The 13,979-nt window shown below is 44.1% G+C and overlaps 1 protein-coding gene across 2 annotated transcripts in view; it reads right to left on the reverse strand.

The window, feature by feature from the left end:
* The window catches only part of LOC144507002 (intelectin-1a-like), a 112,921-nt gene that overhangs the window by 83,047 nt on the left and 15,895 nt on the right, over nt 1-13,979 (reverse strand). Inside the window, exon 1 of one of the 2 annotated variants that reach the window (XM_078233521.1) lies at nt 12,250-12,269. The exons of the other annotated variant lie outside the window; for it this stretch is intronic. The gene's annotated coding sequence lies outside the window, so the exon portion shown is untranslated. Of the gene's footprint in view, nt 1-12,249; nt 12,270-13,979 lie in introns of those variants that run through there. 2 annotated transcript variants of the gene reach the window in all.

Genomic DNA, 13,979 nt, shown 5'->3' on the forward strand with positions numbered 1-13,979 from the left:
TTTATAAGTTGGAGTAAGTTTTGTTGTTATTTCATTTGCTGCATTTTGAAGAAACACTAAGGGTCAATTTACCATGGCCAATCCACCTAACCTGCACATCTTTGAACTGTGGGAGGAAACCAGTGAACATGGATCACAACACTGGTTGTAATAGACAATAATTTATTGTGGGAATATTCCTCAGACGTCGTCTGAGTTGTTGGGTATTGTCACTTTTTGTGAGAAGATCACTCCTCTGTAACCTCTAGATTTCACTATTCCAAAGCTTTACTGGCCAACATCCCAATTTCACCTTTTATGAATTTCAGTCATCCAAAATCCTGCTGCCCATATTCTGACTTGTGCCATGTCTCAATTACCCATTGGCCCTGTCAAGAAATGCTCCATTTCTTGACCCTGACCCCATTCCTCTGAGTTGTTTGCCTCCGGCACTATTTTACAGGAGAAGGCCAAGTATCAAGCCATCTCCTTGTTTGCCATCTACTTAGCGGTGGTGGGTAGGAGACTGGATTGGCAGTACAATCGAGAGCTCTATATGTAAAAGATCATTACTAGTTTGTACAGTGTAGCTCTGCCCCCAGTGATATTTGATTCCATCAAAAAGGCCATGAATGCTTCAGATATCTGCTTCTTTGATTCTTTCAGTACTGTAATAGTCACAGAGCATCATTCATTTTGTGGCCTTTTAATTTGCTTTTAACTTCCTGCAGATTCATGTGAAATTTGTTCTACATAGAATATCATGTCTGAGAGAGAGCATGGCGCTCCTTATTTTTTCCCAGTCTTCAGTAGGAAAGGAATCATTTATTGTGCGAAATATGCAAGCTCAATCTTGGATTCTATTTAGTTTAGATCTGTGCACCCATCTTCTCATTGCTACACTACTAACATAGTACTAACAAAAACCGCACCAACCTCCTCAGAAGACAAACACGGCTGACAGAGTATCCTTCGTCGTCCATTACTTCCCCGGAGCGGAGAAGCTACAACATCTTTTTCAGAACCTTCAACATGTCATCGATTAAGACGAACATCTCGCCAAGGCCAGTCCCACACCCCCATCACTTGCCTTCAAACAACCACGCAACCTCAAACAGACCATTGTTCGCAGCAAACTACCCAGTCTTCAGGAGGACAGCTACCACGACACCACACAACCCTGCCACAGCAACCTCTGCAAGGTGTGCCAGATCATCGACATGGATGCCATCACCACACGTGAGAACACCATCCACCAGGAACACGGTACACACTCATGCGACTCGGCCAATGTTGTCTACCTGATACGCTGCAGCAAAGGATGTCCCGAGGCATGGTACTTCGGCAAGACCATGAAGATGCTACGACAATGGATGAACGGATACTGCTCAACAAACCAGGCAGGGGTGTTCCCTTCCTGTTGGGGAACACTTCAACAGGCAAGGGCATTCAGCCTCGATCTTCGGGTAAGCATTCTCCAAGGTGGCCTTCAAGACACGACAACGCAGAATCACCAAGCAGAAGCTGATAGCCAAGTTCTGCGCACATGAGGACGGCCTCAACCAGGATCTTGAGTTCATGTCACACTACGTGTAACCCCCACCATTTGGCCTGGGCTTACAAAATCTTACTAACTGTCCTGGCTGGGGACAATTCACACCTCTTTAACCTGTGCTTATCCCTCTCTTCACTCGCATTGTCTGCACCTGTAAAGACTTGATTACCTGTAAAGACTCGCATTCCAACCATTATCTTCCAATTGAGTTTGTGTCTATATATGCCTTGTTTGTGAACCCAACTCTTCACTCACCCGATGAAGGGGCAGCGCTCCGAAATCTCCTGATACCAAATAAACCTGCTGGATTTTAACCTGGTGTTGTGAGACTTCTGACTGTACTAACATACTCATTTACTATTAGGCTTTATATCTCTAGTTATTGCTTTTCCAAGTTCTTCATTGATCCTCTGTTCATCTTTTTGTTTTATATTCATTGCACTGAACCACTTCACCTTTCTCTCTATAGGATTTATATATGTTATTTTCCCTTCTTATTTAGTTTGGAGTACAAAATCTTATTTTTAACTCATTTATGGGATGTGGGCGTTGCTGACTATGCCAACATTTATTGCCCATCCCGAATTGCCCTTCAGAAGGTGGTGGTGAGTTGCCTTCTTGAACCGCTACAGTCTCTATGGTGTAAGTCCATCCAAAGTGCTGTTAGGAAGGGAGTTCCAGGATTTTGACCCAGCGACAGTAAAGGAACGGCAATATATTTTCAAGTCAAGATGGTGGATGATTAGAGGGGAAGTTGGGTGGTGTTCTCAAGTTCCTGTTGTCATTTGTCCTTATAAATGATAATGTTTGTGGGTTTACAGCGTTCTGCCTGAGGAGCCTTGGTGAGTTCCTGTAATGCATCTTTTAGATGGTACACAATGCTGCCACTGTTTGTCAGTGGCAGAGGAAATGAATGTTTGTGGATGGGGTGCCAATCAAGTTTGATTTGATTTGATTTATTATTGTCACATGCATTTGTATACAGTGAAAAGTATTGTTCCTTGCGTGCTATACAGACAAAGCATACCGTTCACAGAGAAGGAAAGGAGAGAATGCAGAATGTAGTGTTACAGTCATAGCTAGGGTTGTAGAGAAAGATCACCATAATATGAGGTAGGTCCATTCAAAGGTCTAATGGCAGCAAGGAAGAAGCTGTTCTTGAGTCGGTTGGTACGTGACCTCAGACTTTTGTATCTTTTTCCCGACGGAAGAAGGTGGAAGAGCATATGACTGGGATGTGTGGGGTCCTTGATTATGCTGGTTGCTTTTCCAAGGCAGCGGAAAATGTAGACAGACTCAATGGATGGGTGGCTGGTTTGCATGATGGACTGGGCTTCATTCATGACCCTTTATAGTTTCTTGCAGTTTTGGACAGAGCAGGAGCCATACAACCAGAAATAATGTTTTCTATGGTGCATCTATAAATGTTGGTGAGAATTATTGGGGACATGACAAATTTCCTTAGCCTCCTGAGAAAGTAGAGGCATTGGTGGGCTTTCTTAAGTGTAGCATCGGCATGGAGGGACCAGGACAGGTTGTTGGTGATCTAGACACCTAGAAACCTGAAGCTGTCAACCATTTCCACTTCATCCCCATTGATGTAGATGGGTATGTTCTCCACTACGCTTCCTGAAGTCAATGACTATCTCCTTTGTTTTTTTGACATTAAGGGAGAGATTATTGTTGTTGCACCAGTTCACAGATTCTCTATCTCTTTCCTGAACTCCGTCTTATCATTGTTTGAGATCTGACCCACTGTGGTGGTATCATCAGCACTTGAAAATCGAGTTGGAGGGGAATTTGACCACACAATCATAGGTGTATAAGAGTAAGGGGCTGAGGATACAACTTTGCTGGGTACGAGTGTTGAGGATGATCGTGGAGGAAGTGTTGTTGCATATCCTTACTGATTGCAGTCTGTGGATTAGGAAGTCTAGGATCCAGTTGCAGAGGGAGGAGCTGAGCCCCAGGCCACGGAGTTTGGAGATGAGTTTTGTGGGGATAATGGTGTTGAAGGCTGAGCTGTAGTCTATAAAGAGGAGTCTGACATAGGTGTCTTTGTTATCCAGGTGTTCCAGTGTTGAGTGTAGATCCAGGGAGATGGCGTCTGTTGTGGACCTGTTGCGGCGATAGGCAAATTGCAGTTGATCCAGGCAATCTGGGAGGACAGAATTGATTCGTGCCATGAAGCACTTCATAATGATGGATGTCAGAGACACTGGACGGTAATAATTAAGACACGCTGCCTGGATTTTCTTTGGTGCAGGGCTGATGGTAGTCTTCTTGAAGCAGATAGGGACCTCAGATTGGTGTAAAGAGAGGTTGAAGATGTCTGTGAATACCCAAGCCAGCCGGCCCATGCAGGATCTGAGTGCTCGTCCGGGTATTCCATCCGGACCAGTAGCTTTCCATGGATTGACTGTCGAGAAGGCTGTCTAAGGTCTATGATGGTGACCTCAGACATGGGTTCAGCCGAGGCTTCCAGGGTGGAAGGGCTGCTGTCGCTGACCTCTTGCTCAAAACGGGCATAGAATGCATTGAACTCGTTGGGGAGGGATGCATTGGAGCAGGCAATTCTACATTCCTTCATCTTGTAGCCTGTTATGACCTTGCCATTGTTGGTGGGAGTCCATGTGGCTAGCCTGGGACTCTAGCTTGGTCTGGTACTGTCTTTTCGTATCTTTGATGGATTTCCGTAGATCATATCTGGATTTCTTGTATAGGTAGGGTCGCCTGACCTGAACGCCTCAGACTTGGACTTCAGCAAGCAATGGAAACACGGCTTTGCCTCTTTGACACACAGGGCCTGATTTTACTAAAGCTTTGCGCCCGTTTTCGGGCACGAAATCACGGAAAAGTTGGGCATCGGGCCTATACCGCGATCTGCACCCAATTCCGAGCAGATCACGGCTTTACCGACATCCGATTCGGGCGCGGGTCCAGCCCGCGCCCGAATCGGGTGGCCCGACGATTTAAATGCATTGGCATGCATTTAAACCAACTTAATGAACTGCGCGCCCAACTGTACCGCCAAATCCCACTTTACCATCTTCTGGCCCGTTCTGGATCCGCGCTTTTAGCGACCTGCCGAATAAAAATCCAAAGCGGATTTCTATTCTGCGGGGGAATCTCCGAAGCTCTCTCTGCCCTTGTGAAGTCACCATCCTCCTCGACCATCCTTCGCAGACCCCCCCGCTAACCACCCCGGCAGACCCCCCCCTCCCCAGGATCGGACCCCCCTGGGAGGCAGCCCCCTCGGCAGACCCTCCCCCACCCTGGGATCGGACCCCCTGGGAGGCAGGCCCCCCTAGGCAGCGCACACCCCCAACCTACCTCGATCACTGGTTTCCCTCCACTATCCTTCCGACCTGCAGTCCTTCGAGAGCCTGCAGCACCTTCCTGGCCTTCCGCTGGCGTCCGCCGGAGGAGGGGGGCGGGCTCAGATGGATCTCTGGTTTGGGGGGGGGGGAGGATGGACTTGGAAGAGTCTTGCAAACTGAAAATAATGTAGCATCTTCTTTGTGCTGCCTAATTATCTATGGGAAAGATAATTAAACTACAGTGTCCTAATGAGCAATTAGTGACCTGTATAATACATTTGTGATCTGTAATTGGATTGTTGATGTACCTGTAGCCATGAGCCAGGTGCTCAAATGCTCACAGTCATGTCGTGAACTTGGAAGAATTGTCCCCGTGGTGGAACTTGGTTGGAAGTAAGATTCAAGGAGATTACTAAATCTGGGAAATCAACCATAGTGAAAATAAGTTTGTATTGGCAACTCTTCTCTCACATTCCATGGCAGATGTGCCCCTACTTATGAATGTGATTTGCATGGGCAACATTGGGTGCATCTTGTTTTCATCTGAACATTGCACAGAATTAGCGGAATTCCCTTTGGAAGATGATGTCAAAATTATAATCGCAGGAACTAAAAACCTGACAGTCAAAAATTTGGGAAAATATTTCAAAATATGGATGGGGGATATATATTTTAGTTCCTGCGATTATAATTTTGACATTATCTTCCAAAGGGAATTCCTCTAATTCTGTGCAATGTTCAGATGAAAACAAGATGACAGAAAGGATCCAAGGCTACTCCAGAGGCAGATTAGCTGCACCCAACGTTGCCCATGCAAATCACATTCATAAGTAGGGGCACATCTACCATGGAATGTGAGAGAAGAGTTGCCAATACAAACTTCTTTTCACTATGGTTGATTTCCCAGATTTAGTAATCTCCTTGAATCTTATTTCCAACCAAGTTCCACCACGGGGACAATTCTTCCAAGTTCACCACATGAGTCTGAACATTTGAGCACCTGGCTCATGGCTACAGGTACATCAACAATCCAGTTACAGATCACAAATGTATTATACAGGTCATTAATTGCTCACTAGGACACTAGTTTAATTACCTTTCCCATAGATAATTAGGCAGCACAAAGAAGATGCTACATTATTTTCAGTTTGCAAGACTCTCCCAAGTCCATCCTCCCCCCCTCTCTGCTCTCTCTGCTGTTTTTTTCTTTCCCACCCGGGTGCGCTGCTTCAGATTTTTTTTCGAACTGCGCATGAGCAGTTCAGAGCTCCGATCGTTCCGGCAGCGCTAAGCCCCGCCCACAGCGCGGATCGGATTGGAGCCGGCAAAAAGCGTATGGGCGCGCTGCAAAGAGGATTCCGGGCTCGGATCTCTATTACGCCCGGATCCGGCCCATTAGGCTCCAAATGGTAAAATCGGGCCCACAGTCTTCGACACACTTACTAATGAAGTCAGTTACTGCAGTGGCGTACTCGTTCTGGTTGGTCGCTGAGTTCTTAAATATTGACCAGTCCGCAGACTCGAAGCAGTGGGCTGAGCTTCTGGAGTGTTGTTGGAACTGCTCTCACCCAGGCAAGTGGAGAGTATTCTATTACACTCCTGACTTGTGCCTTATCAATTTAGGGATTCAAGTGTTGAGTTGCTCACTGCAGGATTCCCACCCTCAGAAATAGGAGCTGAAGTAGGCCATTTGGCCTCTTGAGCATGCTCCATTATTCAATGAGGTCATGGTTCATCTGATAGTGGCCTTAATTCCACTTTCCTGTCTGCATTCTCATAACTCTTGACTCCCTTGTCGATGAAGAATCTATCTAACTTAGTCTTGAATATATTCAATGACCCAGTCTCCACTGCTTTCTAGGGAAGAGAATTCCAAAGGTTAATGATCCGCTGAGAGAATAAATTTATTCTCATCAGTCTTAAATGAGAAACCCCCCTTATTTTTAAATTGTGCCCCCCACTTCTAGATTCTCCCGCAAGAGAAAATTGTAATTTATTAAATCATTTTGCCCTGCCCTGAGCCTTGCCGGTTTTCTGTTTTGTTGACCTGAATGCCTGTCAGCTGCAGACAATGATGACTCCCTGCTGCGATTTTATCTCCTCTGAGCTGTCAAACTCTTGACACTTTGTGGGTCCTGGGTACCATTCAGAAATGTTCACCATGGTGAAATGGGAGCTATTGTACAGCTAATTACCTCAATTGGCTTCCCACTGCCTCCGGTAAAAAAGGAACGTAAGTGAGAATGCCATCGAGAAGTCAGCATGAAGCTTCCCTTTCAGAAGTTCTCTGCTTCCTGTTTCAAAGCCATTTTCATGGGGCTGGGAAAATTTGGGCTATTGTGTCTTTCTCGTTTAAGTCAGTCCTTAAAAACCTACCTCTTTGTCCAAGCTTTTCATCACCTGTCTTAATATCTTTTTACAATGCTTGGTGTCAAATTTTGTTTATTAACATTCCTGCAGACTGCCTTGGGATATTTTCAGAAAGACAGGAAGTCTTGGAGTTATATATCAACTATAACAATCTTGGGACATGATAAAACAGTTTCCAATCAGTAAAATACTTTTGAAGAAAAGCAAAATATTCTGGGTGCTGGAAATATGAAAGAAAAACAGAATATGTGCAATAGGTCTAGTAGCATTTGTGCAGTGAGAAATATCGTTAACATTTCAAATTAAATCACTACCTTGGAAGTGAAGGAAGGTAGGAATGTGATAGACTTTATGCTGTTGAAAGTGGGAATAGGTTAGAGTGCAGGGGAGATTAATTAACAAAGATGTCATGGGACAAAAGGTGAAGGAAGTGATGATAGTTGTAATAGAGAAGCAAAGCATTGGTCTAGGGTAGGTATTAATGGCAGAATAAAGATCAGCTCTGATTGAAAGCAAAAGCAAGAAAACATCCCAGGTCAGCAAAAACATGTATACTTTGATGTTTGGTCACTCATATGAGGTAGGATTTGCAGTAGCCAATTTGCACACAGCTCAAGGTTCTGCAAATGGCAATCTGATAATGGCTAGTAATGTTGTTGATTAAGGGATAAATATTGGCCAAGACACTTTAGAGAGCCCTTCATTATAGTGTCATGGGACCTTTTACATCCATCTGAAAATGCAGCTGATCAATGCTTCATCTGAAAGATGGCATCTTTGAAAGTGCAGTCCTTTCTTCATGGTACGTTGGAATGTCAACCTTGATTCAGTGTTCAAGTCTCTGGAAAGTAACTTAAATCCACAATCTGCTGTCTCAGAGATAAGAAAACTACCGACTGACTGATGATTCAGTAGTACTAGAATTTATCTATGACACCTGAGCCCTGTTAAAAGTGGCAAAACTGTCAGTGTTCAATGAAATTGCTCAATGTGAGCGACCCAGCACCTTGAGTATGCACAAACTCTACAACAGCAACAACAATTTCTAATTATCTCATATTCAATGCAATGATACATCTCAACTGTCTCAAGGTGCTTCACAGGAGCATTATAAAACAAAGAATGACACCGAACCACTTGAAGGGATATGAGGTCAGATGCCCAAAAGGTTGGGCAACAAGGTAGATTTTAAGGAGTGTCTTAAAGCAGGAAAGTGAGGTACAAAGGCAGAGATGTAGTGGATGATATTCTGGAAGTTGTGGACTAGGCAACTGAAAGCATGGCCACCAATGGTGGAGCAACTAAAATTGGGGGTACACAAATCGCAAGAATTTGAGGACTGCTGATATCTCAGAGGGTTGTGGGGCAGGAAGAGATTACAGAGATAAAGAGGACAATGGAGAGGTCGTGGAGAGATCTGGAAGCAAGGATTCAAGTGTAAAAATCAAGTAGTTTGACCTGGAGCCTGTGTAGGTCGACAAGCACAGGATTGATAGGGGAATGGGACTTGCTTTGGGTAAACACATAGGCACCAGACTTTTGAATTATCTGAAGTTCAAGGAAGATAGACTATAGGAGACTAGCCAGAAGTGTGTTTGAGTCATTGGGTCTAGAGATAAAGAAGGCACAAACGTGGGCCACAGCCTAGGTAAGGCTGTTAGGTGCCCTAGGAAAACATTCAGCCTTCTCACAATTCACTTTCAAAAATTGAATGTTATTCATGATTATGAATAAAAATCCTGCATTTTTAATTGTAGATTTATTTTACATGAAAAAGGAGAATATTATGATACCGATCATACATTCTCACTTCACAGGATACGTATTGGAAGGAATGCACATTATAATGTACAATATGGCTCACATGGTGGGATGCCCTGTGTTACTGCAACAGCTATAAAGTGATTTTATGCACAATTTATGCACTCAGTAATCAGTACAGCAGGGTAGGCTAGATTAAATTATTTTGTTGACATTATTTACTCGTTTTCAATTTTGGAAGTCAGGCAGATGTACCAATTTGTAAAACTGGGCCATGAAAAGAATGAGGGATATAATATGACATTTTGGAAGAGACTGCAAAGTAAATAACATAGAAATCTATGTATATGTCAGTATATGGGCATTCAGCCTTGGATCTTCAGATAAGCATTCTCCAAGGCGGCCTTCACAACACACGACAGCGCAGAGTCGCTGAGCAGAAACTGATAGCCAAGTTCCGCACACATGAGGATGGCCTAAACCGGGATGTTGGATTTATTTCACATTATCAGTAACCCCCACAGCTCGCCACAGCTTTCCCCCTGATCTTGCATAATCTCACTAGCTGTTCTGTCTGCAGACAATACACATCTCTTTAACCTGTGTTTAATGTTCCCTCCACCCATATTATCTGTACCTTTTAAGACCTGTCTGGCTGCAGAGATTTGCATTCTAATTAGTATTCTGTAACTTGATTTCTGTGTCTGTGTACTGTTGGAGAACAGATAACTACTCCATCTGACGAAGGGGCATCGCTCCGAAAGCTTATGGTATTTGCTACCAAATAAACCTGTTGGACTTTAACCTGGTGTTGTGAGACTTCTTACTGAGTATATGTGGATGCATAGCAGTGAATCTAGATGTTTCATTCCCAAAGCTGAAGCCTGTTTCTTTATTTCTGTAGTTCCATGAATAGTTCATTCCATTTTCTGCTGTCCCTCAAAGTTTGCCACTCTAGTTGACCGACTAGTTTGCCTCGTGGTTGCGCTGACCCTGATATGGGTTTCAACAGGTGAGAAGCTGAGTTGGGAGCAAAGTCAGGGAGTGTCAGGAAGGTGGAAATAGATGGTGATGACACAAATATGAAACATAGAAACATAGAAGATAGGAGCAGAAGGCCATTTGGCCCTTCGAGCCTGCTCTGCCATTCATTACGATCATGGCTGATCATCCAACTCAATAGCCTAATCCTGCTTTTTCCCCCATAACTTCTGATGAGTGGAAAAGGAATTCCTAAATTGCTGTGGTCCATTCTGTGCTACTCCAGAGCACTTGTTCCTGGTCCACAGGCAATTGGATTAAATGGAGGAAATTAAGAGATTTGGGATAATTGCGTAGTTATATCTGACCAGAAATGGAAGGATGACTCAACTTTCAAAATGAAAATCTGAAGTTTCACCTCTTCTCAAATTTATCAGATTTTAAAAATCTTTTTCAACAGGAAGAATGTTATTAAACTGGAAAGGGTGCAAAAAAGATTTACAATGATGTGACCAGGACTGGAAGGTTTGAATTATAAGGAGAGGTTGCATAGGCTGGGACATTTTGCCCTGGAGCGTAGGCAGATGAGGGGTGTCCTTATAGAGATTTCTAAAATTATGAGGGGTATAGATAAGGTGAATAGCCAAGGTATTTTCCCCAGGGTAGGGGAATCCAATAATAGGTTTAAGGTGAGAGGGGAAAAATTTTAAAGGGACCTGAAGGACAACCTTTTCAGACAGAGGATGGTGCGTGTATGGAATGAGCTGCCAGAGGAGCTGGTAGTGGCGGGTACAATTACAACATTTAAAAGACATTTGGACAGGTACACGGATAGGAAAGGTTTAGAGCGATATGAATCTAACACAGGGAAATAGGACTAGTTCAGTTTAGGAAACATGGTTGGCATGGATGAGTTGGGCCGAAGGGCCATGTTTCCGTGCCATCTATCTCTCTGACTCTAAGGTTTTTCTGACAGTTTTTCACAATTTTGAATGATTTCTCAGATTTTCAAATGTTAACATTTAAATGACTGTTTAACCACATTCATCAGACCTTTTAAATATTTAACTGTAATTCACTTTTTATAATGTGGGGTTGCTGGCGTCGGACTGGGGTAGGCACAATAAATAGCTTTGGTAGCTCGTGCTACCAGATGAACCTGCTGGACTTTAACCTGATGTTGTGAGACTACTTATTGTCACTTTTTAATGTGCTTTTTAAACCATTTCAATCCATAATTTTTTTAATGATTCTGATCAAATTGATCCTTCTTAATCATTTATTCCCAATGACTTTGTAATATGAATCTATTACGACAGGTTACTTCTAACAAATTGCGTGGGCCTGACTCTTACCACCACGTCCTGTAAGCAATGCTTGACACTCACACTAGAGGACGCTGCAGTTCCACACTGAGGCCCACACTATGAAGATTTTCCTTCTTTCCATCAAGTTAAATTCTCATCCTCACCATCGTGTTAGGTAATTTCATAACCATTGATTTGTCACTGACCACAAAATCGGGGGCCCTAATTTATAGGGTGTGAAAGGAGCTATATAATTTCATGTTGTTCTTGTTGTTAATACAAACTGGAACCAACACAAATGCTTGAAACTGTCATGAGGATCAATTCACGATTATTCAGTGCAAGAAATAGCTAGTGTTCAACGATATTATGTACATAGCTAGGGTAAGCCCATCATTGCTCTATGATAAACCTTGCACTGTCTGTTGCCACAGCACTCATAACCCTCCCTTCCAGACTGCAAGCGGTTTTCAAAAATCACTACAGCATACTTCACTCTGCTTCTTTCAATCTTTTACAGCACCACTCAACACCAGATACATTCCTTTATATTATTCCTTTCACTGTCACACAACTGCAGTCTTGTGCACACTAGCAACACTAGAATCATATAATTCCTACAGTGCAGAAGGAGGCCATTTTGACCCATTGAAACTGCACTAACAACAGTCCCACCCAGCCCTATCCCCATAACCTCACCTATTTACCCTACTAATTCCCCCTGACATTAATGGGCAATTTAGCATGGCCAATCAACCTAACCCATATATTTTTGGACTGTGGAAGGAAACTGGAGCACCTAGAGGAAACCCATGCAGAGATGTGGAGAATGTGCAAACTCCACACAGTCACCCAAGGCCGGAATTGAACATGGGTTCCTGGCGCTGTGAAGCAGCAGTGCTAACCGCTGTGCCACGTGCTGTCCTTGATTAGGGCATTAAAGTGCCCTGACATGTATATCATCCACAATACTTACTATCACACAGAAACGTTTCTTTCTTTCCTGATGCCGATCCTGTCACAACTCATCTGCTGCTGAAACCCTGAACTATGCTTTACTTACCTCTAGACTTGAATACTCCAATGCTTTCTTGGCTGGACTCCCATCTCCACTCCCCACCCCTCCACCCCACACCACCATAAACCTGAGCTCTTCCAAAACTCTGCTATCCTTATCCTAACTTGTGCCATATTCCATTCAACCATTATCCTTACATTGGCTCCCAGTTCAATAACACCTTAAAGTGATTAGCTTTATTAAATCCCTCCATGGCCTCACTCCTCCTGTTCTCTGTAACTCCCTCCAACCCTACAATCAATGTTGCCACAAAGCTGCATGCATCTTTGGTCACACAACAGAGCAAAAAGTCGGTGCAGGCAATGTTCCCTGTGCAAACATTCAAAGATACCACACAACAATGCAATTTAAAGGGAACATTGCCTACAGCCTTCTCTGATCTCTGCTTTCTTAACTATCTCAGATTTTAATTGCTCCACCATTGATGAACTTGCTTTCAACTACCCAAGCCTGTAACTCTGCAATCTGCTGCTAATTTTCCCAGCGGCAGCCAGGTAGGAGGCTGCCTCCAGGAGCCCCATCCAGTGAAGTATAGCGGGTGGGTTCCTGAGGCTGCAGGATCACTTTGAAAATCTGCAATTTCGGAAGGCCAGCAGCCCACTGAGACTCAATTCTATGCATTTCAGGGTACTAAAGTGTGGTGAACGTAGAGATTGCCCCTTTAAGGGTAACACAGCAGAAGAGGGTCACCTGGCTTGGGGGACAAATTAGGTTGAGAGTGGGTAATTATCCCAAGAGGTGGAGCTTTCTCTGAGGCAGAATACAGTCTGAAGACATGTAGGGACTGGGGCAGCCGGTGGGCTGCTCCAGGATAGCAAATGAGCTGCCATTCTTTGTACAGTTAGTAGCCTCACAACACCAGGTTAAAGTCCAACAGGTTTATTTGGTAGCACAAGCTTTCGGAGCACTGCTCCTTCATCAGGTGAGTGAAGAGTTGGGTTCACAAACAGGGCGTATATAGGCACAGACTCAATTTACAAGATAATGGTTGGAATGCAACGTCTACCTGATACGCTGCAGGAAAGGAAGTCCCAAGGCGAGACCATGCTACGACAACAGATGAATGGACACCATTCGACAATCACCAGGCAGGAGTGCCCCCTTCCTATAGGGGAACACTTCAGCAGTCAAGGACATTCAGCCTCTGATCTTCGTGTAAGCGTTCTCCAATTCGGCCTTCACGACACACGACAGCGCAGAATCGCCGAGCAAAAACTGATAGCCAAGTTCCGCACACATGAGAATGGCCTCAACCGGGATCTTGGGTTCATGACGCACTGTCTGTAACCCCCATGACTTGCCTGGGCTTGCAAAATCTCACTAACTGCCCTGGCTTGAAACCATTTACATCTCTTTAACCTATGCTTAACCCTCTCTCCACTAGCATAGTCTGCACCTGTAAAGACCTGATTACCTGTTAAGACTCGCATTCCAACCATTATCCTGTAATTGAGTTTGTGTCTACATAAGTCCTGTTTGGGAACCCAACTCTTCACTCACCTGATGAAGGAGCAATGCTCCGAAAGCTCGTCCTACCAAATAAACCTGTTGGACTTTAACCTGGTTTTGTGAGACTACTTACTGTGCCTACCTCAGTCCAATGGCGGCATCTCCACATCCTTTGTACA

The sequence above is a fragment of the Mustelus asterias genome, chromosome 18 (assembly GCF_964213995.1).
Source record: "Mustelus asterias chromosome 18, sMusAst1.hap1.1, whole genome shotgun sequence".
NCBI classification, from domain to species: Eukaryota; Metazoa; Chordata; class Chondrichthyes; order Carcharhiniformes; family Triakidae; genus Mustelus; species Mustelus asterias.